Source organism: Leucopleurus acutus, assembly GCF_964270905.1.
Source record: "Leucopleurus acutus genome assembly, chromosome: 8".
In the NCBI taxonomy this organism is placed as follows: Eukaryota; Metazoa; Chordata; class Mammalia; order Artiodactyla; family Delphinidae; genus Leucopleurus; species Leucopleurus acutus.
In genome coordinates, this window is record NC_139151.1 from 66211645 (window position 1) to 66239490 (window position 27846).

At 50.7% G+C, this 27846-nt stretch overlaps 1 protein-coding gene across 1 annotated transcript in view; it reads left to right on the top strand.

Moving 5' to 3' along the window:
* LOC309965384 (F-actin-monooxygenase MICAL2-like) overlaps nucleotides 1-27846 on the top strand; it is a 144550-nt gene that overhangs the window by 19488 nt on the left and 97216 nt on the right. Inside the window, exon 2 of the mRNA XM_082844856.1 lies at nucleotides 8649-8719. The gene's annotated coding sequence lies outside the window, so the exon portion shown is untranslated. The remainder of the gene's footprint in view (nucleotides 1-8648; nucleotides 8720-27846) is intronic.

Sequence of the window (27846 nt, forward strand, 5' to 3'; positions counted from 1 at the left end):
TGGGCTTGGTGGGGAGCTGAGGCAGTGGGAGGGCGTTGTAGCTTTTGGCATTTTGGAGCAGACGTGCCCGGGGCGGAGGTGGGGGGTCTGGTGGGTGAGGGGGGAACCTGCACTCAGAGGTGGAGGAGGCCGGCATCCCCGGCTTCACCCAGGGGGAAGAGCAGGCACTAGGTTCAGGGCTCAGAACCACATCCAGGGTGCAGGGGCTGCTGGGGGTGGGGCACTTTCTTTTCAGGAGACAAACAGGCATGTGGTCCTTCCAGCTAAGGTGGGACTAGACCCAGGGCTCCAGGATGGACTGTAATCCAGACTTATCAAACTCTAGTGTTGTTTCTTAAGTGGAAGAATTTTCCACTTGGTTCAGGTTATTGAAAAAGTACCTGCAACGTCCCGGGAATATGAAGTCCAGTGAGACAGGGACTCTGCCATGAGGAGCTTATGCACCACAGCCTCCTTTTGACCCGTGCCCTCTTCTCCCTCCTGGGAACCTTGAATGCCAGGGGGGCAGTGGTGATACTTCAGTGCATATGGCAGTGTTCAGATTCCCAGTGTCCTGGAGCTCGACCTAGAATCTGGGTCTGGCAGGTCAGCACAGCAGCACAGGCTGGGAGTTGACAAAAACATCTGCTCCTCCATCTGGGTTCTAAGGCTGCTGTGGGGAGGGAGGGGTTATTGGGCCTTTATAATCATGGGTTTTGATTCCCTCTGTGATTGTGTGACCAAAGGAGCAGTCAGAGGAGCATCTCTGGAGTGTGGGTGAGAAAGATCTCGGGTAGAACGGCCACCAATGTAACAGCTCAGGTGCCCATAACCCTGTCTCTCTTCCTCCAGCCTGGCCAATGTCTGCTGCCTCTCTCTGCCTGCCTGCCTGGGTCATCCCTGCCTTCATCTCTTTGCATTGGTTTTCCCAGTCTATAGTGCTTTCCATTTCTCCTTGGCCTGTCTCCATCCTCACCCTCCAAGGCTGAGATTCAGCCCTGCCTACTTCAGAAAGGTTTCCTAAACCCTCCCAGCCAAAACTCCCCCTCTTTTCTCCATATGCCTCCTTGGTGGGGAGCCAGCAGCCCCCAGTTCAGCATTTACATGTTATGTAATGTGTTTTGAGCACCTGTCAGACAGCAGGCAGCAGAGCAGGGACTAGGACTTTGAAGTCTGATGGGCCTGGGTGTGTGTTCTAGCGCTGGTTCTTATGAGCTCTGTGGCTTTGGGTAGGTGCTTTGATTTCTCTGAGTCTCAGTTTCCTCATCTGAACTTGAGGATATGGTGCCTGTTTCACAGGGAAGTTGTAAGTATCTTGTGAGATAATCCACATAAAGCACTAAGCACACAGTTCTTGCCTCATAGTAAATGGCTAACATGTGGCAGCCTTTGTTACTCTTTGACACGTATCATCTTAGTTAATCCACACTCTAGTTTTATAAGGTAGACATCATCCCCCCAAGGTCTTAGTACGCACAGACAGTGAGGCTGACATTCAAGCCCAAGTGCTGGCTGGCCCTGAGGCACTGTTCCTCCTGCTGCTGCCGCTGCTTCCCAAGTTCAGACTCCTAGTCCCTATGCTTTTTGGTATTCTTCACTGTTTTAGCCATGAAACTCAGCAAATGTTTATTGAATGATTTTTCCTGGCTGATTTTTTTGCAGTATGCGGGCCTCTCACTGTTGTGGCCTCTCCCGTTGCGGAGCACAGGCTCCGGACGCGCAGGCTCAGCAGCCATGGCTCACGGGCCCAGCCGCTCCCCGGCACGTGGGATCTTCGTGGACCAGGGCACGAACCCGTGTCCCCTGCCTCGGCAGGCGGACTCTCAACCACTGCGCCACCAGGGAAGCCCATTTCCTGGCTGATTTGATGGGAACCAGGAGCAGCAGGAGATGGGACCCCCGTGAGCACTCCATCCCCTTTGAGATGTCTAGCTGATCAGCTTGCCCATGGGTCGCTACTGCATACCATTCCAAGGCCAGGCAGTGCCGAGGAGCATGGTGCATCACTGCACCCAGCCAGGGAGGAGGGCAATCGTGCCCTGAGGGCAAACCAGTCAGTTCCTTTTTTTTTTTTTTTTTTTGTGGTACGAGGGCCTCTTATGGCCTCTCCCGTTGTGGAGCACAGGCCTAGCCGCTCCGCGGCATGTGGGATCTTCCCGGACCAGGGCACCAGCCAGTTCCTTTTAATTAATGTATTTATTTTTAAATCGCAGAGAATAAAGCTATGAAAAGAATAAGAACACTAAGGGAAATACTTGCCTGTATAATCCCCCACGACTGGGGCAAGCGCTGCCTGAACCCAGCTGCTGGAAAGCAAACAAAAACCGTTAGCCTGCAGGGAGGCTCTGGGTAGCGTGTGCCATTGTGAAGTATGGGTCCTGTGAGGGTCAGTGGGTGAGGCTCCTCTGGAATGGCTTACTGAGCTGTCCCACACCCACGGGTGCAGCCGGGGCCCTGACAACATTACTGTAGTCAGGATGCTTTTCACATCATCTCAGATCATGGTTTCCAGTTTTTCTCCAGAAAACGTTGGAAGCTGCCGCTTCCTTCTCCAGCTGAGTCTCCTCTGGTACCAGCCGATGTCTGTGTCTGCACAGTCCTCACCCCCACTGGTTTATGTCTGTGCAGACCTTGGCATTGAGCTCCCGGGCCCTGTGGAAGAAGACAGCTGTGTGTGCTGGTTGGCGTGCTCAACCCACAGCTGGAGGCGAGGAGGAGGGGGAGGCGGCCAGTGCGGTTTTTAAAAATTTATTTATTTAATTTTATTTTTGGCTGCGTCGGGTCTTGGTTGCTGCGCGCGGGCTTTCTCTAGTTGCAGCGAGCGGGGGCTACTCTTCATTGCGGTGCGCAGGCCTCTCATTGCAGTGGCTTCTCTTGTTGCAGAGCACGGGCTCTAGGTGCGCGGGCTTCAGTAGCTGTGGTTTGCGGGCTTAGTTGCTCCACGGCATGTGGGATCTTCCCCGACCAGGTCTCAAACCTGTGTCCCCTGCATCGGCAGGTGGGTTCTTAACCACTGCGCCACCAGGGAAGCCCAGCCAGTGTATTCTGATTCTTTATTTTTGCTACCAGGCCAGGGTTTGGGTTTTTGCTTTGGTTTTTCTAAATCTCTTTAAAACACATCTGAAGGTGGAGCTTCTTTCCCTGGAGGGAACTAAGAGGGTGCCGTTAGAAGGCCTGGAGGAACAGGAACAGATTCTCTCTGGGTGCTGGCCCAGGAGGTGGCAAGAACGTGATACAAAGTAAAGATAATATTGTTCAGCCCATGCTGTGTGTCAGGCACTGTAGTTGTACCTGCTGAGTCAGAATCTCTTGAGAAGAGTGACTGAGAAAAAACCAAAAACACCCCCCGTCCCCCCCCCCCCCAAAATAAAGAAACTCTCCATGGGATTCTGACAGGCATATCCTGTGTAAAACCCACGGATACATGCCATCTTGTTAACATCACACCGGAGCTCTTGGAGATTGAAATAACTCATGTTCAGAGAAGGAAACATCCAAGATGCTGCCTGTCCTGTCAGTGCCTGGGATGCTGTCTCTGGGTGGGGTGGGGGCCGGTTGTAGATGGGGGGCTGCGGCACAGCCCACCTCCCTTGAGTGGCAGCAGATGTGCCTGGGCGTAGAGGAGGCCTCGGGCTCAGGGATCAGAGTGTGCTGGGGAGGCGGCATGACAAGTGCACCAGGCAGCAGGCACTAGCAGCGTGACCTCAGCCAGTTAGTTGCTGAGCTCTCTAGCCTCAGTCTCCTCACCTGGAAAGTGGGTTGCATAAGCATCCAGCTCCTAGGGCTGTGCTGAAGGTTAGATGACATCGTACCAGTGAAAGGGTCATTTAAGGGCTCAGACAAGATAATTCCTCTTCCCTCACCCGCCCTCTAAATAGAGTTGTTTCAAGGAGCTGCCCAGATGTTTTTCTGTACCACAGTGAAGCCAGTGGAAATCAACTGTCTCCTTATTTCTCTCCTTGCCTTTTCCTATTGCTCATGGCCAAGGGGACCCATATCTGAGGCTGGGTTCTCAGCCCAGGCCCGCAGGACTGGGCTATGTACTTTTTTTTTTTTTTTTTTTTTTTTTTTTTTGCGGTACGCAGGCCTCTCACCGCTGTGGCCTCTCCCGTTGCGGAGCACAGGCTCCGGACGCGCAGGCTCAGCGGCCATGGCTCACGGGCCCAGCCGCTCCGCGGCATGTGGGATCTTCCCAGACCGGGGCACGAACCCGTGTCCCCTGCATCGGCAGGCGGACTCTCAACCACTGCGCCACCAGGGAAGCCCTATGTACTTTTTTTGGTTCCAGCATCTTCCTCTCCCAGGAAGGGCATTGGTCCAAGGGCTGTGAGTGGCTCCTCTCACCTCAGTTTGTGGAGATGCCTTGCTGCCGTGTTTGCTTTTCCCTGGCTTCCTGGGTCTCACTGAGAGTGTGCAGCGGGCTTTTCTTCCTGGGTGGGATTTAGTGATGATAAAGCAGCCAGTTGCTGACTGCTGCTGTTAGTGGGGACTCTTTGGGTTTCAAGTGATAGGAACCCAACTTGAATGAGCTTAAGCAAAAATGGGATGCCTCGGGGGCTTCCCTGGTGGCGCAGTGGTTGCGAGTCCGCCTGCCGATGCAGGGGACACGGGTTCGTGCCCTGGTCTGGGAAGATCCCACATGCCGTGGAGCGGCTGGGCCCGTGAGCCATGGCCGCTAAGCCTGCACGTCCGGAGCCTGTGCTCCGCAATGGGAGAGGCCACAACAGTGAGAGGCCCGCGTACCCCCCCCCCAAAAAAAAGGGATACTTTGGAAGGTTCTGGGGGAGGTACAGAGACTCAAAGGAGGCACTGCAGAATCCAGCCCCAGAAAGAGAATACCCAGAAAGGTGACCTCCAGCATCCCTGGACCAGCATCCCCTACCTAGTCCATGGATACAGGCAGCTCCCAGCTGACCCCACACAGCCCTGTACCTGACCCAAGAGGATCAGGCCTTCCCCAGGAGTTTTCAGATTGGAACTTGGCCCAGCTTGGAGCACATGCACACCCTTTGTACCTAAGAATGTGGCCGAGGAGGAAGGATACTCTGATGAACCTATCTTGAGTCCCATGCCTACCTTTTAGGCTGGTGAGTGAAGGATGGGGTGGAATCTGTTATTGGAACAAAGGGAGAAGGATGCTAGTAATATTAATAATTAAGCAGAAGGTGAATATTTTTAATTTTAAAAAAGGAATTTTATTTATTTTTTGGCTGCATTGGGTCTTTCTTGCTGCACGCGGGCTTTCTCTAGTTGCGGTGAGCAGGGGCTACTCTTCGTTGCAGTGCACGGGCTTCTCATTGTGGTGGCTTCTCTTGTTGCAGAGCATGGGCTCTAGGCACGCAGGCTTCAGTAGCTGTGGCACGCGGGCTCAGTAGTTGTGGCTCGCGGGCTCTAGAGCGCAGGCTCAGTAGTTGTGGCACACAGGCTTAGTTGCTCCGTGGCATGTGGGATCTTCCCGGGCCAGGGCTCGAACCCGTGTCCCCTGCATTGGCAGGTGGATTCTTAATCACTGTGCCACCAGGGAAGTCCTCTGGAGATGAATTTTTATTGAGTGCTTACTTTGAAGTAAAAATTATTCTAAGGTCTTTACTTACAGGCCTCATTTAATCTTTACAATCAATCCTATTTTATACATGAGGAAGCTGTGGCACAGACAGTTTAAGCAATTTGCCTAAGGCCACATAGCGAGCTAGTAGGAGAGCAGGGACTGAACCCAAGCAGCTTACTCCCAGTGTGCTCCTAACCGCCCACTCTGATGCAGACGATACAGCAGATGCCATCTCCCAGCACTTACTCTAAACTAAACACCGGGCTGTCCTTTACAGCATTATCTCATTTCATCTTCAGAACAGCCTGGTGGACTAACATTATCCCCATTTTTAGATAAGAAACAGGCTCACAGAGATTATGTGACTTGCCTGGGGCCACCTGACTAATTTAAAGTGACAGAGCCGAGACAGGAACCCAGGTACGCCTGATTCTGGGGCCTGTGCTGGTGAACACTTTGCTGGGTAGCCTTTGTATTCAGACATTCCTCTTGCTCTCTCAGATGCTCCCCTGGCAATCGGGATGAAGAGCGGTCCTGGCTCAGCATCTGAGCCTTCATCCTCTGTGCCGAGGGCTGGGCGTGGAGAGCTCTGCTTGGCACACACTGCTGAGGGGCTGGCTTTGTGGTTCTGAGCTGGATTTGGTGTGTCTCACACTAACTCATGCCTAACGCTTCATGAACAAGCCCTCAGTGCATCTAAGCTCTGGATTTCTTCATTCCACCATTCAACAGATACTGATGGAGTGCCTAGTGGGTGCCAGGCCCTGTTCCAAGGGCTTGGGGTTCCTCAGTGAGTCTCTGACTCTATGGAAGTAGGAAGGCCCTCAGAGTTCCTCTCACCTCCCTCGGGATCCATGAGGTCACTCAAGCTCACAGGAAACCTTTCCTGCACCACCTAAGTCAGGCCTACAGGGACCTGGAGACCTCATACGTCTTTGCTTGGGATTGGCATGATGGCAAATCTGAGAGCAAAGATTGTTTCCTCATTCCCATTGACGACAAAGGGCAGCGTGTCAGGGAGCAAGCGTGGGCATGGACCCCCCGGCCAGCTCCGCTGTGAGTCCCAGGCTGCTGTGGTCAGTATGGATTGAGGCTGGGCCGTGCCTCAGTTCTGCCCTCTGTGATGTGGCTGTACTGCCTGCCTCACTGGGTTGCTGGGAGGATTGTCTGGGATAGCACATGCTAACCACCTGTCGTAATGCCTGCATGCGGGTTAATCCCTCTCCCTCCTTTTAACAATAGGCTAGCTTCGTGGGTGTCTCTAAAAGTCAGGGCCTGTGGATGGGGGCAGTTAGAAGGGGTCCTTGGTGAGGATATCACCAATTAGTTCAAGCTCCTCATTTTGCAGTTGAGGAAACTGAGGCCCCTCGAGGGGAAGGAAGGTGCTTGGCCTTAGGACCTTCTGGTTTAGTGGAGTTAAAGGGAGCTTGAAGCATGTTTGGCTGTAGGTCAGATGGAGGGTACAGGTTGGCCCTTGGAGTGGCTGGATCGCAACGTGTGCGCAGGCCTATGTGGGAATCTGACTGGTGGTTAGCCCTTGTAGACTGGTCCCGAAATGCCCACCTCCATCCAACTATGCAACAGCCCAGGCAGAACCTCAGAGAGCCCCTGTTCCCTGCTGTTGGTCTCAGTAACATCCCAGGGTTGGTAGGGGCTTCCATTCCTGACATCTCGGGAGCAGGGGCGGCCCCTGGTTCTCATACCTGGCTAGACTGATAGCGGAATTCTGCACCAGAATGTCCAGCTCCCCGACCCACTGCACCCAGAAGCTTCCCTTGAAAAGCAGGGAGGCAGATGGGTGGAGACCTCCTGACTCTGTGACTTCTGGCTCAAGGCAGCAGCACAGAGCCTCTAGCTCAGGCTGGTAGAATGTGGCCAAGGCAGGCCAGCCTGTTGGTCAGCTGCCGCGGGCTGGAGAGGTGTGGCTTGATAATGATGATGGGGATGGAGATGACTGCAGCTTCCGCCCAGGTGGCTGCCGTGGGGCATGCAGGCCCATCGCAGCGGTGCTGGGACACCTCTCACCTCAGCGTGGTGGGAGAGACCGTGAGCACTGAGTCAGCCAGGCCCGGGCTTGAGTCCTGCCACTCCCTGGGGCCTTGACAAGTGCCTTCTGCCCTCTAAGCCCCTATTCCTGTCTGTGAGGAGCCGCTGAGACAAAGCATGTCTGGTCGCTAACAGTGCTCGTTCCATGCATGGCCAGTGCTCAGTAAATAGTTGCTTTTCTCCCATTAATAGTCTGAGGATTCTGCACAGTGAGTCCCAACTCCTGGGCTCTAAATGCAGCCTTCTGTGTACTAGAGAGAATACGTACGTGTTTCTGTGGGCAATAGCCCTGCCACCTTGCCGAGCAAAGTGAGCGCAAGTCCACGGAGTATGGCGATTGCCTCTTGGCGATCTCAAATCTTACATGTCTTTTTCTTTTTTTTTCTTACCTGTCTTAAGTTTTGTCCTTTTGAGGCCACCTTTTAGAAAATTGGGATTGTGAAAGTAAATCCTTAAAATTTTTGTAACTCCAGGCTCCATTTTCCAAACAGGTGTAGAAGCATTTTCTGCAAAAGAAGTGGGATGTAACCAGATCACTAGGGTGGTCATTGGAAACCAAAATCATAATTTGTTTAGAAAACTCAGCCATAATCAGATAGTCCACGCTTATGACTTCCTAATTTATTCAGCATTTTGGACCTTTCCACCTTGGAAATATGACAAATTTTACATTGGTGACTTGTTACCAAGTTTTTACACCAGCTTGGTTTTACTTTCCTCATGTCCTAAGCTTAGAAATTCTGGCATTTTTAATTTTTACTGGAGCAACGAATGAAGCGTTCTTTTCCATATCCATCTCACTTTCTCTGCAAGCCTTTGTGTAGAGGTGTGATAAGCCTTAGGGTACCCAGCCAGTGGCAGACAAAGGAATGTGTTTACGCGTCTCATAATTCCTTTCTTCACATGAAACACTTGGAGCACGAAGAGACATTCTCTGTCCATTTCCTCTTGTTGGGTAAAGTGTTACTACGGGACAAAGTGCACAGCATGTGGAACCTCTTGGTAGGGAGAAGAGAGGAGGCGGTAATGTAAGATAATCTACTTGACATTCCTTGTTGGGCTCTTGTTTTTAAAGGAATATGGCAACCTGTGCATGGCTTGTCCTGGGAGGAGCTGACTTCAGTCATTGTGATGCCTAAGAATCAAGTAAGTAAGTCACAGTGGTGGATCTCTTTTCTGCCATTGAGTCGCTCCTGGGGGGCTGGCTTCAGGCTTTGGAAAGGATAGGGGTGCTTGCACTCTTCCTTCAAGCCCGAGTGAATGTGACCCCTATGAAGAAACAGTGGCTGGCGAAAGCCCTCTGTCTTTGCCTACCACCTCCAAGGCCGCACAGCCCTCCCATGCTGTCAGAGAAGGGAGTGTGGCAGGGATTGAGACTGAGATGTGTTTGGGGACATGAAAGACCTGTGTGACTCAGTGGGCTTTGAGTGGATGGAATCTCTGTCCCTCTTCCTCTCAGCTGTCCTGACTCCACTCCCAGCTCTGATGCTGTTTCCGTCTCCTGCTGGCCCAGGTCTGTGCCAAGACAGGAATCTGGCCGGGTAGCTTCTTCAGGGAGTGACTTCTAAGCATGGTAGACCGTTTGTCCTAGAGTTGCAAATATGATCACAGCATCTTCCTCTGCTTGGGTTCCATTGTAAGCAGAGCAAACCTGTTCGTATCTTTCCATAAATTGAGCAGGTGCATGGAGGCGTAGGGTTTGGAAGACTCCGTGTAGGTGAAAAATCAATGACTTGTATGGCATCATCACCCTCATGAACTATGTAAGAGCCTTCCCACTGCTCTCCTGGCCCTACTCTGTCCCCTTGCTCTGTCCTCTTCAATGCTGCCAGAGACCTTCCTCAAAGACATGTCTGCCTGTCACTCTCCCACTGGCCTTCAAGGGCCCCTTCAGTGACTTTCTAGACCATTTGTCCAAGAGTTGAAAATTTCCTCTCCTTTCCACCCCAGCTCCAGTTCCACAACTCCCGGAACAGATCTCCACATCCAGGACACGTGTTCCCTCTGAGAAGCTTCCCTCACTCTCCCAGCAAAGTTGGGGCCTCCTCCTCTCCACTCCCCTAGCGTTTTGTTCAGATCTCAGGTGTGTCACTGGCTGAGTCGAGTTTTGTCCACTCATCCGTCTCCCCCACCAGCTGTGGAAGCCTGGAAGGCAAGGATCCGTCTTCCAGCCTCCCTGTCTGAGCCGGGCAGCACCAGGGCTGGGCACATGGCAGGGGAGCAACAGTGTTTGTTGGCTCAAGGAGTTCAAGCCCTGAGGTTTCTTCAGGGCTTTATGGCTCACAAAGTCCTATCTTCTGTCTCGTGCGGGCCTCGTACCTGGGGAGGGGTAGTCAAGTCATCCCCGTTTATTTTACAGACATGGAGGCTGAGGTCTGAGCTCTCAGACTATAGGCTGTTAAGGTCCAAGACCCACATCTCCTGTGAACCAGGCTAGTTCTAGTTCTGGTTTCTATAACCAAATTTTATAATTAGAGAGAACCCAAGAGGTTATTTAGAGCAAACCCCTCATTACCTGATAGGGAAACTGAGGCCTGGCCTGAGGATATTTTCTCAAGGTTGCAGGACCCACTGCTGTCCAGTGGAGATTTGGAAGGCAGGGCCTAGATTTCCAGTCTAACTTTCTTTCCACACCCCTTCTCTCCTCCTCTGCCTCCCTTCTGTATACAGCCGTCAGAGTCCATTTGGGGACCATCTGTCTGCATTCACAGGAGGGTGAAGAACTTACAGAATGCCCTGAGTCAGAGGGAAGGTAGAATAAAACTGACCCTGCCTCAGGAGCTTCCCTGGAGGTGTGAGACCAGGGGTGGGTGGTGGCTGGGGGCTGCAGAGCCCAGTGGAGGGGGGAAGGAGGGGAGGGTGAGGCTAGGGCAGGGAACAGGCCCCAGAGGAAGGGCAGCCGGCAGGCATGGCTGGGCATTCAGAGGCTGGCCTCGTGGGCACTGAGGATCCCCGGTGGAGGGAGGCTGGAGAGGGTGAGGAGTCCGTGTTGAGATGCTGAGCAGCAGCGTGAGAAAGGGGTCGGCAGGATCTAGGGGAAAGCTGCTTTTGTAGTTCTGTTCTTAGTGTCTGGGCAAAGAGGTCCTATCAGCCAGCCTGCTGGGGCCTGAGAATCCCTCCCGCTTCCCGGAGAAACACAGAAAGTGGAGTGCGTGCATAGAGGAGGGTTGAACGATAGACAATTCCATCATTGTCTGAAATGTGTATGGGGAGGGAAGTGTGTGCATTTCTGGCCGGCTCACCTCTATTGTGCTCAAATGAATTTTGTTTTGTTTCTGATTGACCACACTTCCAGATGGTCTTTTCCCCCATCTCAATCTTAGGGCTCTCCTGAAACATTCATTCCGTCCAGACATGATACAGGACCAGGTTGGTCGTGCTTTTTCCAGTTTCACCCTGCCTCTTCTTGCAACTTCCTAGACACACAGACTGGGATCCTGGTACTGACTGCAGGCTCTATCTCCACTGGCAGGTTGAAACATACACTTTGCCCAAATTACAGAGAATGTGAATTTTGCCAAATAGGTACCTTGACCTTGAGTTGTTTTCCAACACATGACCAGGTTATAAACTTCTGCAGGGAAAGTGTGCAGTATCACATCATTACTCTTTACACCTTTGGCTTACGTTACACTCTACATTTCATCAAGATCAGTTCATCTTCATAATAAGTAAATCTTCATTTACTCCCATTTCACAGATGAGGAGTTTGACTTAGGCTGTGACCTGCCCAGCGTTAATGTAGCTGTCTATGGGCTGAGCTGGGCCACAGCCCAGGCCTCCTGTTTATAAATTCTCTCATCTTTATACCCTACTAAGCTTCACCCATATGCAAATTTCTGAAGGGCCCAGGACATAAGAGGAGCTCAATAAATATTTGTTGAATGAGTGAACTTTGGCTATATTTTCCCTTTTTTGGGGGGGTGGGGTGGGGTCACTCTTACCCATGAATGGATCCTCTTTGGCAGCAAAGGGAACACTACCCTGTGAAGTATTTGAATTTCTTTCCACGATAAGGAACTAGTGAGTTCTCTTCTCACCCAGCCTCACCTCCGGGAACTGGGTCACGCACACTGAATAATTAATTCCTCGAGTCTTTAACTCCTGATGCTGAGATGATCTGACCAACATTGGTCTTGAAAGGTCCCTGGCAGAGACAGATCCTATTGTTTGTCATCATACACCTTCAGATGACCCATCTCATTGCTCACAGGGAATACTCTTGGCCTAATCAGGTCAGACTTCCAGCAGCTTAATTCAGTTCCCTCCTGCCACTCATCCCCATCAATCTCCCCTAGGGCAAAGGAGAGAGATCTTTGTGGGTTATCTTAGGTATTTAGGGTTCTGTAGGGACAGGAAGGCCCACCTCTCCTTTCTCACTCCCCCTCTGAACTCCTTAAGATTTTGTGGCAAGGGCTGGAGAAAGAGCAGCAGACCATGTCAGGTTGGGAAGGAATGCATGGGGCTGGGGAGGCAGTTATCAAAATACCTGCTGGGCCTGCGCTTTCCCTGAGTGACACTTGGGTCATGTTGCTTAGAGTCTGCAGGGGATCCAGCTGGCCTCGTTAGAGCAACCTAATTAGATCGCGAGGTCAGCAGAGTAGAGTGGAAAAAAGAGTAGGCTGAGGTCAAAAGACCCACGATCTGGTGCTGGTTGTTCACAGCTCATCGGCATGGCATGGCCATGGGCCAGTTGCAGAATTTCACCTGCCCTCAGATTTCTTATTAAGGAAGTAAGGGAGGCACAGAGGGTTGTGGCATCTTAAAGGGGCCTCCTAGACTCCCAGTGCCCACTCTGCCTGTCCTCGTGATCAGCACCGTCTTCTCCTCCAGGTCGCCACCTCCTCTGCTTGCTCCTGTAGGCATTTTCTCCTGGACTTGGTAACGTTGCCTCTCCCCTGCCCCACCCCGAGATATGCCAGAGTGCAGATAAAAACTGCCTGTTGCTGCCGTAGTCTCCTGCCAAGCAGCCTGGAAAAAAAAGTCTAATGATTTGAAAGTGCATTGGGGACCTAGGAGGTACAGGTTGGTATAGGAGGGGAGTGGGATTAACCTGTGAGTGGAAAGAAACCAGCCCAGGTTCTTAGGGGTTGTTGGGATATTCAAGATCTTCATGTCCTGAGGTGCCTGGACTCTGTCCAGTTGTTTGACCAAAGGATACTAGATATGTTCTTAAACACATGGCCCCAAGTTTACCATCTTCTTCCCTGGCCAGGCTCTGTGGTCAGGGGTGACCAGACACTCTGGAGCAATAATGGTTGTGGTGTTGGTGGAAAGCTGCTCAGGGGGAGCTAAGAGATGTCTCAGACAAACAACTAACACACAAAGGGCAAGGGTTGAGGAGAGTGGGTCTGTCTCTAAGACTGATGATCTTGGGGCGTGAAAGCTGGAAAGAGCCTACAGATCATCTGATTTATTTCTCCAGTTTTATGGGTAAAGAAACCAAAGCCCAGAGACTGACTTAACCAGACCCATAAAGCAAGCTAGAGGTGGAACCCGAGATGCAAGCCAGGTCTCCTGATTCCCAGCCTTGGAATCACAAACCTGATACAAAGTGGCTATTTCCCCAGTGCCATATTGCCTCCTCTCCGTGGGTTCAGCCACTGCCCTTTCCACTCCTCTCCTTGACCCTGGGCTTGATTGTCCAAGGTGTTATCAGGGCCCACAATAACCTCCTTGTTTATCGAGGCCTAATAAAACCTGGGTGTGACATCACCACGAGGTTGAGGCTTCTCTCACATGTGGGCTGTTTGACTTGTACTCAGGGATTTAACACTGTTGGGTCAGCAGTATTCTGTTTTATGGTGTGGCTTGGGGTGAAAGATTAATGCAAGACAGGAAATGAAGGATCTGATGGCCCAGCCTCAGCAATAGTGGACTCTCGTGGGCTTATCATTCAGACAGAAATCAGCTTTGTTGCTAATCATGCCTCTTTCTGAGACTCTGGAGCTAAGGGCATGAATCAAGTGCAGCCTACACCATCCCTTGCTCTGAGAGGGGACGCTTTGGGTTAGAGGCTGTCCGCCCCATCACTGTGTTGCTGGCACGTAAACCAGAACAGAAGCCATTGATTTTTTTCTCGAGGGCTCCATTTGGCTCAGCACTTCCTGCTGAGCTCAAGGAAATGTATCGTGAGCTCTTTCCATTGAGCAGGCGCTGGGTTTACATATTTTACCTTGTTTTTCCTCCCTGCGGCCCTCTGAGAGGTGAGCATGGCTGTTTGTTATATCGAGGAGAAAATGGGCAGATCCAGGTTAAATAACTAGCCCACGTCCCACAGGGGCCAGGGCTCAGATGCAGGGGGTCCGATCTTAAAGCCTTTCCTCGCTCCACATTTCACACGGCCTCTCTTTGCATGGGGAAGGGAGAGCTGGGCCAAGTGGGCCGGGCATTGACTGAGGCATCAAGCATTTATGATGGGACTTCTGAGTGCCGGGCTCTGGGCTTGGTTGTGGGGATGCAAAGGTGAGTAAGACCTGGTCCCTTTATTCCCAGGAGTTCATGGCCTGGCCTGGTGGCAGGACAGATGTGTATAGAGTCACAGCCACTGCTCTAAGCAGTGTCATAATGAGTCACACACCAAGTGCTCCGAAAGCACTGAGAAGAGAGCAACGCGCAGGGAAACTGGCACCAAGCATGTGCTCTGGGACTTGGGTGTTGAGGGGTAAGTAGGAGATTGCCGGGCAGAGAAGGAGGCAGAGAGTTTTCCAAGTGAAAGATGTGGCGGTATGAAGGCTTGATTCGGTACTTGGAAGTGAGGAGTCATGGGCATATTTTCTCAGCTGACGTAGAAGGAGTGGAACTTTCAGTTGGGAGATAAGCTGGGGGAGGAGGGGTTTGGGACCAGACCGTTAAGGGCTTTGTAAAACACTTGCTAATTATGTGAGAGTCGTTGAAAGAAACATCAGACCAGCAGAGATTCTCCAGATACGAATTCTCCAGGCGTCTGAAGTACCTTTCCCTGTAGAAATGTTTGTGGGACTTGTGTTCAGACAGTTTGCGTCCATTTTCTACATTTTGTGTCTCACGAACCAGTGGAGGTGTTTATTGATGGCGCTAGGGCATTGGGGTGGGATGGGCCACACTGACAGTTCATATTTAAAATGTCTCAGATTCCTCTTGCCAAATAAGCTGATAGCAGACACCCTTGTGGGTTCGTGTGCAGCCTGTCTCTCCAGGGATTGTTTTGCATTCCAGACGAAGCCACACAGTAATTCTGCAGCAGCTGGGGCTGTGGGGTGAGAAGGCTACTTAAAGATCAGCGAAAATATATTGCTGTTTTTAAGGACAATATTTACAAGGCAAAAGTATCTAGGAAGTGATCATTTGCCCTGAGGGTGAGCCAGAATCTTTTAAAAATCCCAACCCTTTAGAGTGAGAAGGGTCTTGGGGAAGAGAGAGAGCCTTTCAGGAACTCGTGCCTCTCTCCTCTCTAATGAACTCCTTGCCGAGGTCTGCCCCAGGAAACCTATTCTGGAAGCAGAACTTTGAGCCTGACGTACCCTTCATGGAGGGGAGGGGAGCAAAAACCCGGAGAGCGATCTGGAGTCCAGGTCTTCCTGGTCTCGTATCACAGTCCATCTTTTGTGGCCCCCTGGGTTTCGTTTCTTTACAAGGAAAGAGGAAATCCTTTCTGGGATGGTGGCTGCTTTAGTGAATGTGTTTTTCAGAACATAAGCCCAAACACCTAGAGAAGTGTCCAGCGCCTTCATTCAGCCAACCCAAATGTCTTACATCGGGATGGCAGGAGACTGTCTCCCGAACCTTGACAGAAAATTCACTGGCTCAGTCACATCTTCTGTGGTCCTCCCTGGGGCTGCTCTCTGTTGGGGTGTGGGTCAGGGAGGGGCGTTTTGACCCACCGAGTGAGGAATGGCCAAGGCAGTCGCTGGTCCTGGAGTGCTTGTCTCAGCATCTCTGAGCTCACAGGAACGTGGCCTTCGAGTGTCACCTGGAGAGCCAGGTGTCCCTCCCCTCACAGCTCTGCGGCCCCCCTCACACAGGCTCACATCACCCTCCAGGTCAGCCTTTGTTGTTGGTAACAGCTGTTACCAACCTGTCAAGCTAATCATCTCAGAAGTGGGGTCAGCAGCTGAGTGTATCTTAGGGACTGGTTCTGCCCTAATCAGAGAGGCCTTTCTGTATTTACTGTCTGAAACCTTGCATGGTTTTAAAGAGCTTTTGTGAAAACAGTTCATAGGAGACTTCAGTTCCTCTGCATAGTAAGGATGTGGCCCAAACAGTCTTTCTCTCTCCCTTCTGCTCAGACACCTGAACCAGCCCCCTGGTAACGGCACATTTGACGTGGGCACAGAGCCCCTTGGGCTGGTCCGGTGAAGGGAAGACAGCATTGCTCAGGGCTGTCTCACCCTGTCAGTCTCTGGCCTGCTCACCCCGCAGAGGCTGCATCTGAGAACCATTAAGCTGTGTTCACTTAGCACATTGCCCGGCACAAGGTAATTGGTATCTGTGGGATGAATATAGGAACAAATACATTACCAGCAAGTAAACCCTCCCATTTTCCAGCAGAAGCAAAAAGGACTGAATATCTCTCAGGCTGAGTTGAGTTGCCCGAGTGCTGTCCACGATCCAGCACGCACTCCAGGAAGATCCCTCTGGTCCTGGGCACAAAAGGAATTACAGACTCTCCTATCTCCTGGTTTGGGCCTGGAGGGAGGGCCAGAAGAACTTTCATCCACATCCAGAAATTCCCCCACTCAAGACTATGAGTCCTACTTTCAAGGCTTAAAACAAGCCTAACATACAAACAAAGAACAGTAACAGCAACAAAGCATGGGAATGTGGGCCCCGGCGAAAGCCAGGTAGAGTCCATCCTGCCGGCGACCCCAGCTTGCCCAGCCCGTCCCCGCTTGGCTGAGAATCCCATGCTTGGACGTGTCTCCCAGGAGCCTCCCGACGCGTATCCTTGTTTTGTCAGACTGCTTTTCCGCAGCACAGGGCTTTTCACAATTAAATCACAGATCCCAGCTTCCCAAGTGTGTTGACATGTCAGTAGGTTTCGAACAGCCCATTAGGCTTTTCTGACTCAGGCAGGGCTCACCTGCCCGTGCATGTGCACACACCTGCTCGGAAAGGTTGAATGCAGTTGATAGGCCGTTGTGTGGAGACTGGGGTAATGGGTGTGCCCAGCTGAACTGCCGGCTGGGTGGACACCTCATGGAAGAAACAGGCAAGCATCTCCCCTTCCCAGGCCCCGGGCACACCTGCACAGAGGCCAGCTGACCTCCGAGATCCAGGGAGGTATTATTTACATTGCTAATAACATTAATTATAATACAAACAACAAAGCATGTATAATTGCATATCAGGAAATTAATCCTGAAATTAAAGGCCTATAATTCAAATGAAAAATGTTTTAAGTCTTTTAAGTGAACTCTAAAGGTGGTACAGTGAGCGCTGTTCCATTCCTCCTGAAATAAATTTTCACCGGTAAATGTTCATTCATTCAACAAACATGTACTAATTACCTACTAGGAGCCGACACCACACTGGCACCAAAATTACAAAGCTAAAAATCAGTAGACAATTCGTTAATGGGTGAATTAGTCCAAAGGGACATGATACAAAAAGTTGAATTATTTGATTAAATATTGATTGAATGCCAACTGCATACTTAGAACTGAGCTGAATATTCTGGGAAATAGAAAAGAAACAAAAGACACTGCCCTTTTCCTTAAGAAGTTTATACACTATATTGTCCAGACAAGCATAATGCACAAAACTGTGTTGGGTTCAAGGCTAAATGAAGTGCCTCATATGACCCCATGTGTGTTATAACTGTCTGTCTCTAGGAATTACTAGATGGTAGTTTCTCAGAAGCTGGGAAGACAGAGCTTGTTCCCCTGGTATCCAGAGTGCCTAGCAGTTTCCCCCTTGGACCTCAGGCTGCAGAGATTCTGTGTGGGAGTAGGCCCAGGAAGCTGTATTTTTGGACACTTCCTAGTGAATCGTGTGGTGTAGAACCAGGTTTGGTGACCTCTGGCACAGACTCTGAGAGTAAGAAGAATGCATGTGAAAGAAGGGTCAGTATGGGATGGGGAAGCTTTTGTGCCTGAAAACTCCAGCTCATCCCTTAAGATCCAGCTCTGGCGCTGCTTCTTTGAGCCTCTCTCCAGGCTGTGGGTCACTCCATCTCCCATCTCTGTGTCCACACGTCTTGGTACCCACCTCTACTGCAGCTCTTAACTATAATTATTTAAAATTGATTCCCTGAATAGACTGTGATGTCAGCACATAGTAGGTCTTCAATTAGTACTTCAGGGCCTGACTTTGCTTCAGAGGATGGGTAAGATTTGAGCAGGGATGGGAGGAGGAAGGCAGAGACCAGATGTGGAGCATTAAATGGGCCAGTCTGTCTGATGCAGCCACAGGGGAGCCCTAAGGCCTTTAGGAATTGAGCCTAACAAGGAAATGGGGGCTGCGTGGAGGGGGCTGGTGAGCCCATCATGGGAGTTGGGACTTATACAGTGGGGCTCAGGGAGCCCTGAGGGCTGTATGAGCAGTGTGGGGTGGTGCAGACAAGACGGGAAGGGGAAGACGTGAACTGGAGACGAGTGAGGAGGCTCCCGGGGTCATTCTGGGGGTGGTCAGAGAGGAAGGGCAGTCGCAGTTCACGCCATCGCACAGCCTGAATTTTGTGGCTGCTCTTGATTGGATTTTGCCAACAAGCAGTGGTTATCGAACGTCTGCCATTGCCAGAGGCACAGGCGCCAGGCCCTGGATATGCAGCACCTGGCGTCAGAGAGCTCACGGTCCAGGGAGGCGGGCAGGCCCAAAAGTGGTTCATGCGATAGTCTGTACGCAACCGTCACTGGAACCTCCACGGAGTACAGTGTAGGAGAAGGGCGTGTGGGGAGACCAAGGTAAGACTTCAAAGAAGAGTTGCAGCCAAGGATCCTGCCTAGCCTGGCGTCAGGGTTTCCTCCTCATGTAACCCAGTGGGGTCAGGACTGTTATTATCTCCATTTTATGGATGAGGAAACTGAGGTTCAAAGAAATTAGGTGACTCATCTAGGCTCACACACCTAGTAAGTGGTGGGTCAGGTTTGTAACAAGTCTGCCTGACTCCAGAGCCCACACTGGGACCCCTGACACTCTGCTGCCTTCGATGTTTCAGCCCTAAAGCTGACTGGGTTTTTACCAAGGGAACGGAGTCTGGGTGGGCCTTCTAGATGGAGGGGCCAGCATAAGCAGAGGCACAGGGAGGGAGGCCTGGAAGAGTTCAGTTTGTTAGGGAGCTACAGATGCAGATGGCTCAGTAGGTCTGGTCGTGGGGTCAGGGAAACGGTGAGGCGGCAGGCTGGAGAGCAGGCGGGGGCGAGGCAGGAAGGTGGGTTTTGTCTTGCTCTGCTGAGATGTTTGGCTCTCACCCTGAAGATGCTCAGGGAGCTGCTGAAGGGTTTGACACAGGAACAGAACCTGACCAAGTGTGCATTTCTGGTGGAAAGATCTCTCTGGCAGCAGCTCCAGAGAGAGGCTGGTGGACTGGAGGGAGCAAGCAGGAAGGGCATGTATGAGGAGGTATTGAGAGTTAAATGAGAGGGGAGGCTGGACAGGAGGCAGTGCCTGGTGACTGGCTGGCTCCTCGAGGTGAGGGAAAGGGGGCAGAGGAGGTGACTCCAGGGGTGTGGCCTGAGAGTCTGGGTACAGATGGTGCTGTTCACTGAGGCTGGGGGTGCCAGGGAGGTGAAGGCGGAAGGTAAACTGACCACATGTCAGGTCTCTGCAAGACAGTCAGGGGAAGAGTGTAATTAGCAGTTGAATACAGGTCTGGAAAGCAGCTGGAGGTTCACGACAGAGGGATAGCTTGATGGGTCATTGGGATGTAGATATTGGTTGATCTGTAGGTGTGTTGAGGTCCTTGAAAACGGGAGTAGTGTGCAGATCAGAATCTGGGGAAATTTCAGGGGCATTCAGAGAGAGATGTGTCTGCACAGACTGAAGATGGGAGAGACCCTGGGCAAGATAAGGTCCAATAAGTGACAGTTAGCTGTAGCCACAGAGTTGGTGGTGGCCTTGGGCATGATGCCTAGGTGGGCTATGTGTGGGAGGGGGAATGAGACTGTGGTGGATTAGAGGGTGAGTGGAAGTGAGGAAGTGGACATTGCCAGGCTAGACTTTCCTACTGGGAACCTAGACTGTGAGGGGAAGGAGGGAGAGTGCCATTATTAAGAGCAAATGTAGATCTAACTGTGGTTGAATTTGTGCACATTTTTGAGACTGATTTCACATTGTTAAATTCACACATCCAAAAAAGAACAAAAAACACTTTTGTTAGGCAATGAGTTCTTTTTTTTTTTTTTGGTTTGAAAAAATGTAGTTACTTGGCACAATTCTTCAAAATGGGGGAGCCTTTGGAGGACAGACTCCATGAGACACGGTTGGGCTGTGAGCTTCTGGGGCAGGGACTGCTCTGTGGTGGTCCTGGGCTCCTGGGTATGGTGTGTGCAGAGCGAGCAGGCGTTGTTGAGAAATCCTTTTCAAGTTCACTTTTCCATGACTTTTATGCCTCCTCCCCAGCATCCTTCTCTGTCCTCCAGACTGATTACTAGGGTTGCAGTCCCTGAGGCCTGAGCTCAGCCATCCAGACACAAAGGCTCACCTGGGGGGTGACTTTAAGGGTGTGCTGGGCAAGGACTCGGTGGAAAATATGCTTTAACTGTCCCATCTCAGCTTAAGGTAGATAAGCGGAGATGATCACCCTTACCATCTATGTGCAAATGCCCCTATTTCTGCTGTGGTTTGGCTTGGGCTACCTCGGGTGGTGGGTGTTATCCCCAGGGCAGTGGGCTGGAAGGACGCTGGAAAAGCACATCCTGAGCCCGCCCCACGAGAGGCACCTTCATCTAATTTTCACAGGGACTCTGTGTTGTTTGTGACTTGCTGAAGGGAATGCTGGGGACTCGGAAGTCCACATTCTTTCCACCACACCACATAGGCTTCCAGGGGCTTCCTGAGGGCTCAGGGGGTTATTGAAACCAAGGAAACGACTAGCCTATCTGTCCCATTCTCTTGTCTTATTATAGGGTATATAATAAGGTGTATTCACCAGAGGGTGTATATGTGTGTGGGGAGGTTCCTGAATGAGGGGTGGTCAGGCATATTTCTGGGGGTTAACCTCCAATGACAAATCTGGCATTCCTCCCATGCTATGGTTTACCTACTGGATTCATTGATATTTCCTGCCTCACAGATAAACCCTTGATTCTCAGTGTCTTCACATACTTCAGGTTTATTTCTCACATATGTGAAGTCCAAATGTTCCTGGTCATAGACTGCTTTCCTCCAAGTGGGCATCAGGGAGCCCAGCTCCTTGCTTCTCATGGCTTTGCCGTCTCGCACATGTGATTTCCGTGGCTGCTATGCTCTGGCGGAAGTGGAAAGAGCCTGGAGGATTGCCACGGGAGGTTCTCATGGTTTGGTCCTAGAAGTTGCGTGTGTCACTTCTGCTCACATTCCATTACCTGGAACTGGTCACGTGGGCTCACACAGCTGCAAGGAAGGGCCCAGGAGGAAGGAGCGATGTGTCTGGTGATCAGCTGGCCTGCCTCTGCCGTACCCACCCGGGCTAGAAAGTCACCCACCCCTCAGCTGACTTGTTATTGGTATATTCACCACAGTTATCCACGATTGCATCGAGATCTCATTGTGCCAGGTCCTGGCATTTTGGAGTTTGATGAAAGAAGGGGAGTATCATGAACCAAAGGGTCTAGAGCAGAGACCACGTCCCTGATGTGGTGTGTGAGGCAGCACTCGGATCCCTCCATCCACTTTGTGTGGGAGCTGTATGGGATGGTGGTTACAGATGTGGGCTCTGAACTCTGGCTCTAGGATGTCAAGTCACAAGTTCCTTACTTCTGGCCATGTGCCCTTGCCAAGTTGCCAACTTTTCTAATTCTTTGAAAAGTGGGGATACCATTATCATTAGATAACAGTATCTAATGATGCCTTGGTTTGTTACAATGATTAATTTCTTTAATACATAGAAAGCTTTTTACCTTGCTGCTCAAGACTTCATAGAAGCTCGTTAAATGTCAAGGATTATTATGTTCCCAAGGTCTGAGCATTCATTCATTCATTTAGCACATACTGTATAGAGAGGGCCTTGTGCTAGGAACTGGGAGTAGGGAAGTGAAAAATTAATTTCAGCACAGGACTTACTGTAACCGAGGTAAGTACAGATACTGTGGGACAGATCCAATGCATTTTGGAAAGGGGTTGGCGACAGGGAGGTGGAGAGTGTCTAGAGGAGAAGAGCTTTGAAGGAAGACTAGGAGTTAGTGGGGTAAAAGGATTTGTTCACATCCATGTGCTGTGCTTAAGAACAGTAAGTATGGGGCTTCCCTGGTGGCGCAGTGGTTGAGAGTCCGCCTGCCGATGCAGGGAACACGGGTTTGTGCCCCGGTCTGGGAAGATCCCACATGCCGCGGAGCGGCTGGGCCTTTGAGCCGTGGCTGCTGAGCCAGCGCGTCCGGAACCTGTGCTCCGCAGCGGTAGAGGCCACAACAGTGAGAGGCCTAAGTAGTACCGCAAAAAAAAAAAAAAAAAAAAAAAGAACAGTAAGTATGGTATATGGTATATGATATGTCAGACTTACTGTTTTTTCAAATGGGCAAACTTCTTTGCCTCACAGCAGGATTCTCCTAACGTGAACAGGATTCATACCCAGTGTCCCTGAAATTGATGTTAGTCAATGAAAAATATGCGAAGCTCTGATTTTGAGAGACAGAAGTCTTATCTAATGACACGGCCATTGTTTCTCCTCGTTGGAGTCTGATGGCATGTGCAACAGATCTGGGCTGATCTGGACCTACCTTTGGGGAGTTTTTACGGAATCTGTACACTGCAGGGAAGAATGCTCCCTGCTTTCAAGGAACTGCAGTCTGCTGGCTGCACTGTCTAGGGACTGTCAGAACACAGGAGTGTTCTCCCCAGGCAAGGGATGGTAGGCGCTGAAAGCTAAGAGCAGGGAGCCCCTACCCAACCTTCCCTGTGATGTTGAAGCAGATTTTACAGGTGCTGAGTGAGGGAGGGGCGGCATTGGTGGTGGTGGCCTGGGGAAGGCAGAATAAGAGATAAAAATGGGAATTTGGCAGGGCTGAGCTTCCAAAGGCTTCCTGGAGTCAAATGAGATTTGGAAGGAAGACTGAGAGGAGCCCAGATGACTTACAAAAAAACAAAAACAAAAACAAAAACCAAGAAATTATGCCATTGAGCCAAATAAAAAAACAGCAGGATTCTTTCACTATTTATTTTATTACACTTTAACTCAAAAGTATTTTAGATAATTTGCTTCATTGTTAATTAGGCCACAAATTCTGTCCTCTGGCCTTGGACAGCTCCTACTGTAAGGTGGCGATGGTTTGTTTTTTTAATGCATTTTATTATATTTTTTTTATTGTGGGAAAATATGCATGACAAAATTCACTATTATGACCGTTTTTAAATGTTCGAATTCAGTGGCATTAAGTATATTCACATGGTTGTGCAACCATCACCACCATCGATCTCCAGAACTTTTTCATCATCCCAAATTGAAAATCTGTACCCATTAAACAATAACTCCCATTTCCCTCTTCCGCCAGCCCCTGTCTTTCTGAATTTCTACTTTGTCTCTATGAATTTGCTTATTCTAGGTATCTCTGCCATTAGTTTTGAGATAGGGTGGCCTCCTGGAAATTGGAATTTGGAGTTCACAGTACTCCCAGGCAGCCAATGGGTCATGAAGGTGATTTAGGGCATATGCAGAATAGGCTGCTGAGTTTTTAGTGGTGAGATGGGCTTGGTGTGTGTGCTGAGATGTATGTTATTTTGTCAGGTCCTGGCCTATAACCAGGTAGGCAGGTGTCCTTCTTGTGGGGTTGACTGGCAGGGGGTCTGTGGGCATAGCTGAGATCATGTCAGAGGTATTATCTTTCCCACTTTCAAGTCTGTGGTCCAGTGAGGAGAGGTGTGGCAGGAATGCAGTCTTGGGGACCTCGTCCCTCACCTGTTGGAATGTAAGCCCGTTCATTAGATTAGCAGTGTCAGGGCTTCTTACAGGATGGCTCTTTCTTTTCTGGAGAAGAATGGCATTGCTAGTGTGGCTGGAGCCGTACAGGCCTGAGGAAGAGAAGATGCATGAGACCAAGATAGTCCAGTCAGGGAGAGAAGACTCCAGGACTTGGAACGTATAGAGGAGGGAGTTATAAAAGCTGTGTGTGCTTCCAGTAGAAAATCTGGAAATAAAGCAAAGTATAAACCTAAACCTAAATCATCTGAAATACCATCACACACACGACCACTGTTCACTTTTGGCTTCTTTCCTTTCTCCGTTAGATATTACTCTAAGGAGTTGGGATCATATCGAGTACTTGGATTTGTATCCTGCTCTTTTCACTCTGATTTAGGGCATAAGCATTTTCCAGAAGGATTAAATGTCTTTATAAATATTATTTTAAAGGACTGCCTGATCCTTTATTGTTTGGTTGCTCCGTAACTTATGAAGCCACACCCCGTTGTTGACGTTTGCAATCTCTAGGAGCCTGAAAGAACTTCAGGGACTACAGAACTTAACCCATTTAATTGACACGGTGGCTTCAGTAAAAGCAGGTCGTATTATTTCCGTCTCCATGGCTCATATCAATCGGTGACGAAGAGCGTGGATTTTGAAGTGAGATGGAACTGGGCTCATTTTACAGCATGTCCACTCGGTACCTTGGCAAATGGAGGGGGTTGCTTGCCCCTCTGCATCTGCCTTCTCTTCAGTCAAATAAGGATGGTTGAATGAGATCATGGATGTAAAGGACCTGGGACAGGGTCTGGCACCCGTGAGCAGCTGAGCAGTGTGGTTGTCGCTGTTCAGATGAGGCTCAGTCTCCTCATGCCCAGGCCCGAGTTCTGCCCACCTCAAAGGCTTTGCTTCTCCTAGAGAGTTCTTAAAGACAGGCTTAGCAGTACAAGCAGAGATGTGGGACACTGGCCAGAAATCATTGTGGAAAAATTAAAAAATTTGTACGTGTGTGTTTGTGTACACACATGCATACAAGCATGCGTGTATGCAATACATATACACACATAGACATACATTTACACACATACTCATATATATGCATACATGTACGTGAACACACGCACACACACGTAGCAGCCACACATGGCAAATTTATACTTGCTTGAGGAAAGCGAGATGAGCAAGTTCTGGAATTACCCCTACCCCCAAAGTCCTTGCTTCTTACAGAGTAGAAACAGAGAGAGAGAAGCACCTCCCCCACAGACTTCTTGTGAGGACCCCGTAGGATAATGAGAAAGAGCCTGGCTGCCGTGGCCCCTGGTGATGTTGGCCTCCTTCCTGGCACTGTGACTGGTCAGCATATGGGTCTCTGGCTCATGGGTTCGGGGTTGGGGGGTCGATCTCAGGTCATCCTGGGATCTGTTACTGTGAGTCATTCCACAAGGAAATGGACTGAGGCGAGGAGGTGGGAATGTGTGAGGTCATTTCAAGCCAGAGCAGTGGAGTCAAGTCGCTATTGAAAAGGAGTGAGGGGAGGGCTGGGGATGGAAGAGCAAGACCACATGGCCTTGGCCTCTCACAGGAGGAGCAGCACAGAAGGCCAGGGCCTGCAGTGCCCCTGGAGTCTCTTTTCCGAGCTCCCCACCCTGGACCGGTGTAGACAGAGGGCAGTGTCCAGGCCCTGCTGCAGGCTGGGCGCTTGGGTGGGCTTTCACAGTACGTCTCTTGGGTGCGTTTTCATTAGCCTTTCCAGTCGGGGCTCCGGATGGCATGTGTAAGTAGACTGCGTGTGTGAGTTCAGCCTGCATGGAAGGGGCTTTGACTTCCTGTGGGTGATCTCAAGGGCTAAAACCAGGAGTGGGGAGGAGCTATTGGAGAGACAGCATTGATCTCCCTGGAGAGCAGCTAACAGGAACCATCTCACCGAGGCTCTCTTCCAGCCAGCGGAGGCAAGGGTGGGGCAGGCTGCCCCAGGAAGTGGTGCGTGCTCCACTCGGGGAGTTGACCGAGGGAAGGCTGGGACCCCTGGCTGGAAGGAGATTCAAAGTGGCTCTTGCGGTCCCTTCCCAACGCTGGGAGTTGCCCCTTTAGGTTCAAGTTGGTGTCACGTGCCCTGGTAGATGGAAAGCCAGGCCTCCCTGGGCCAGGTGAGAGGGTGATGCCTGCAGACACCACCTGTAAACCAGGTGTTCTGCCCATGCTGGGCTCTGCAGAGAGGCAGCGTGGGAGGCGTTTCCCACCGCCTTGGCCCTGGCTGCCTCCTGCCTCATCTCAGATGTCAGATCCAAGTAGCCATGACACAGGGTCTTCCAAGTGCGAGGCACAGAGCCGGGGGCTTTTAGTCTTTCCAACCACCTGCGGGTGCACAGGGGTGAAGACCCCCATTTCCCTGCCGTGGCAACTGGGCCCTGCCCCATGGCCCTTTGGGGAGGTTAACCTGGGAGATGGTAAGTTTGAATGGGGGGCTTGGCAGTGGAAATGAGGAGAGGGTTTGGTTTTTAGATTGCATTTACCTTGAAACATGTCTGTGAGCATTCAGGGTAGGGTTGAGGGCTGTGCTTACCTCATGCTGCTTTGAGGGAAGGTTCTGCCCGGTGTCCCTCCCAGCCCTCCTTAAGTTTTTATAGAACTCCGTTTTATCGACGGCCTGGTCACACTCTTTGATGCCATTTGGCAGGTGATGAGGCCCAGGAGAGGCAGGGGGTGGGAGTCCCCACATGTGAGTGCATTGGCAGCTCTTGGGCCAAGGAGGCTCATCTCTCATTTTGAGAGCTACTCAGGGCCTCTGCATAAACCTTGAACTTGTCTCCCAGTTGTCATGGGCTAAGAGCCCATTACCAGTGCTGGGATCTGAGGCCCTGGGTTCTAATTTGTAACAGCCAGAGGCAGGGACAGGGAATTGCTTTGTGACTCATAAAGTCACATAGGCAGAACCACAAATAAGGGACTCCAGTTGGCAAAGACCAAATTGTTTCAAGGCTATTCTTAGAAACTAAAGCATCACGTCTTGTTTCTTCCCGGAAAATGCAGAAACCTTTCATATTTCTGGGTAGTTGGTTTTATTTATATTTCATATCAAACTCCAAAAAGGCAACAGCTGGGTGGTGATTGGCAAGGAAGGCTAACGAGAGCTATTACCCAGGATCCTCTGATTTAACTAATCCTTGATCTTCTTCTTTTAAGGAAAGAGAGGGGTATCCAGCAAAATACTGCACTCCAGTTTCTGGAAGCTGGGACTCAGACTCAGGGGAACCCTTCTAAATCAGCCTTTCTAGTTCACTCACAGAACTACCTTGTACCATGGATGTTTTCAGTTCATTACCCAAATTTCCTCATATGAGGTTCCCCACTTCTCATATGAGGAACTTAAAACTCGGAAGCGGAGTTGTCCAAGGCTACACAGTTAGGAAGTGGATTTGACACCAGATCTTCTGTATAGAAAGCCCATGGCCTCTAATTGTGAAGTATATATAATTGCTTGACCTGGGAAGCTAGTACCAGCGGTCATAATTATGTTCCTTCTTGTCTTCCTTTTGGTCTGATGACGTTTGAGCCATCTGACAAATAGTCATGAGAGCTGGTCATCACGGAGTCACTAGGTGCTAAATACATTACCCACGTGGTTGAATTCATTCCTTACCCCCCTGTGACTCGAGGATTGGTATCCCCACTGATCAGATGAGAAGACAGGCTGAGACAGACTAGATAAAATGCCGAGGGTCACACGGCTAGCGAGTGCGTGAGGCCAGACTCACACCCCGGTTTGCCACACTCCGAATATCTGGATGCTTTTCTGGGAGGAGACCTACTCCGCATGGGTGTCAGAGTTATTTCTCAGGTCTCTGACTTCAATTGCAAAGCGGTTTTAAAGGTTGAGACTAAACCCTCTAGACGGCAGGGAGGCAGGGCCGAGCCTGGCACGGGCTGCGTGGGCACATTCCCAGGCAGGGCTTATCTTCTTCTGTCCAGCCATCTCCCTCCACCTTCCCATATCTCACTCCAGATAAGAGCTAGTTCCTGGAGCTCTCACACCCACCCAGGGCCCTCAGCACCACTTTGTCTCTTTCCCTTGGGGCCCTAAAATTAAGTTGTTCATTTTTCTTTTGTGGGAGGAGGGGAGGCGGCTGGGGGGGGTTGGGAGGAGTCAGGTTCTTCCAGTTTATAAATTATTCTCTGGGAGTCGGGTCTGGCTTGATAACTCAAAACAGTTCACCATATTAGACAAGGCGGAGTTGGCGACTTGGAGAATTGATTTACAAAA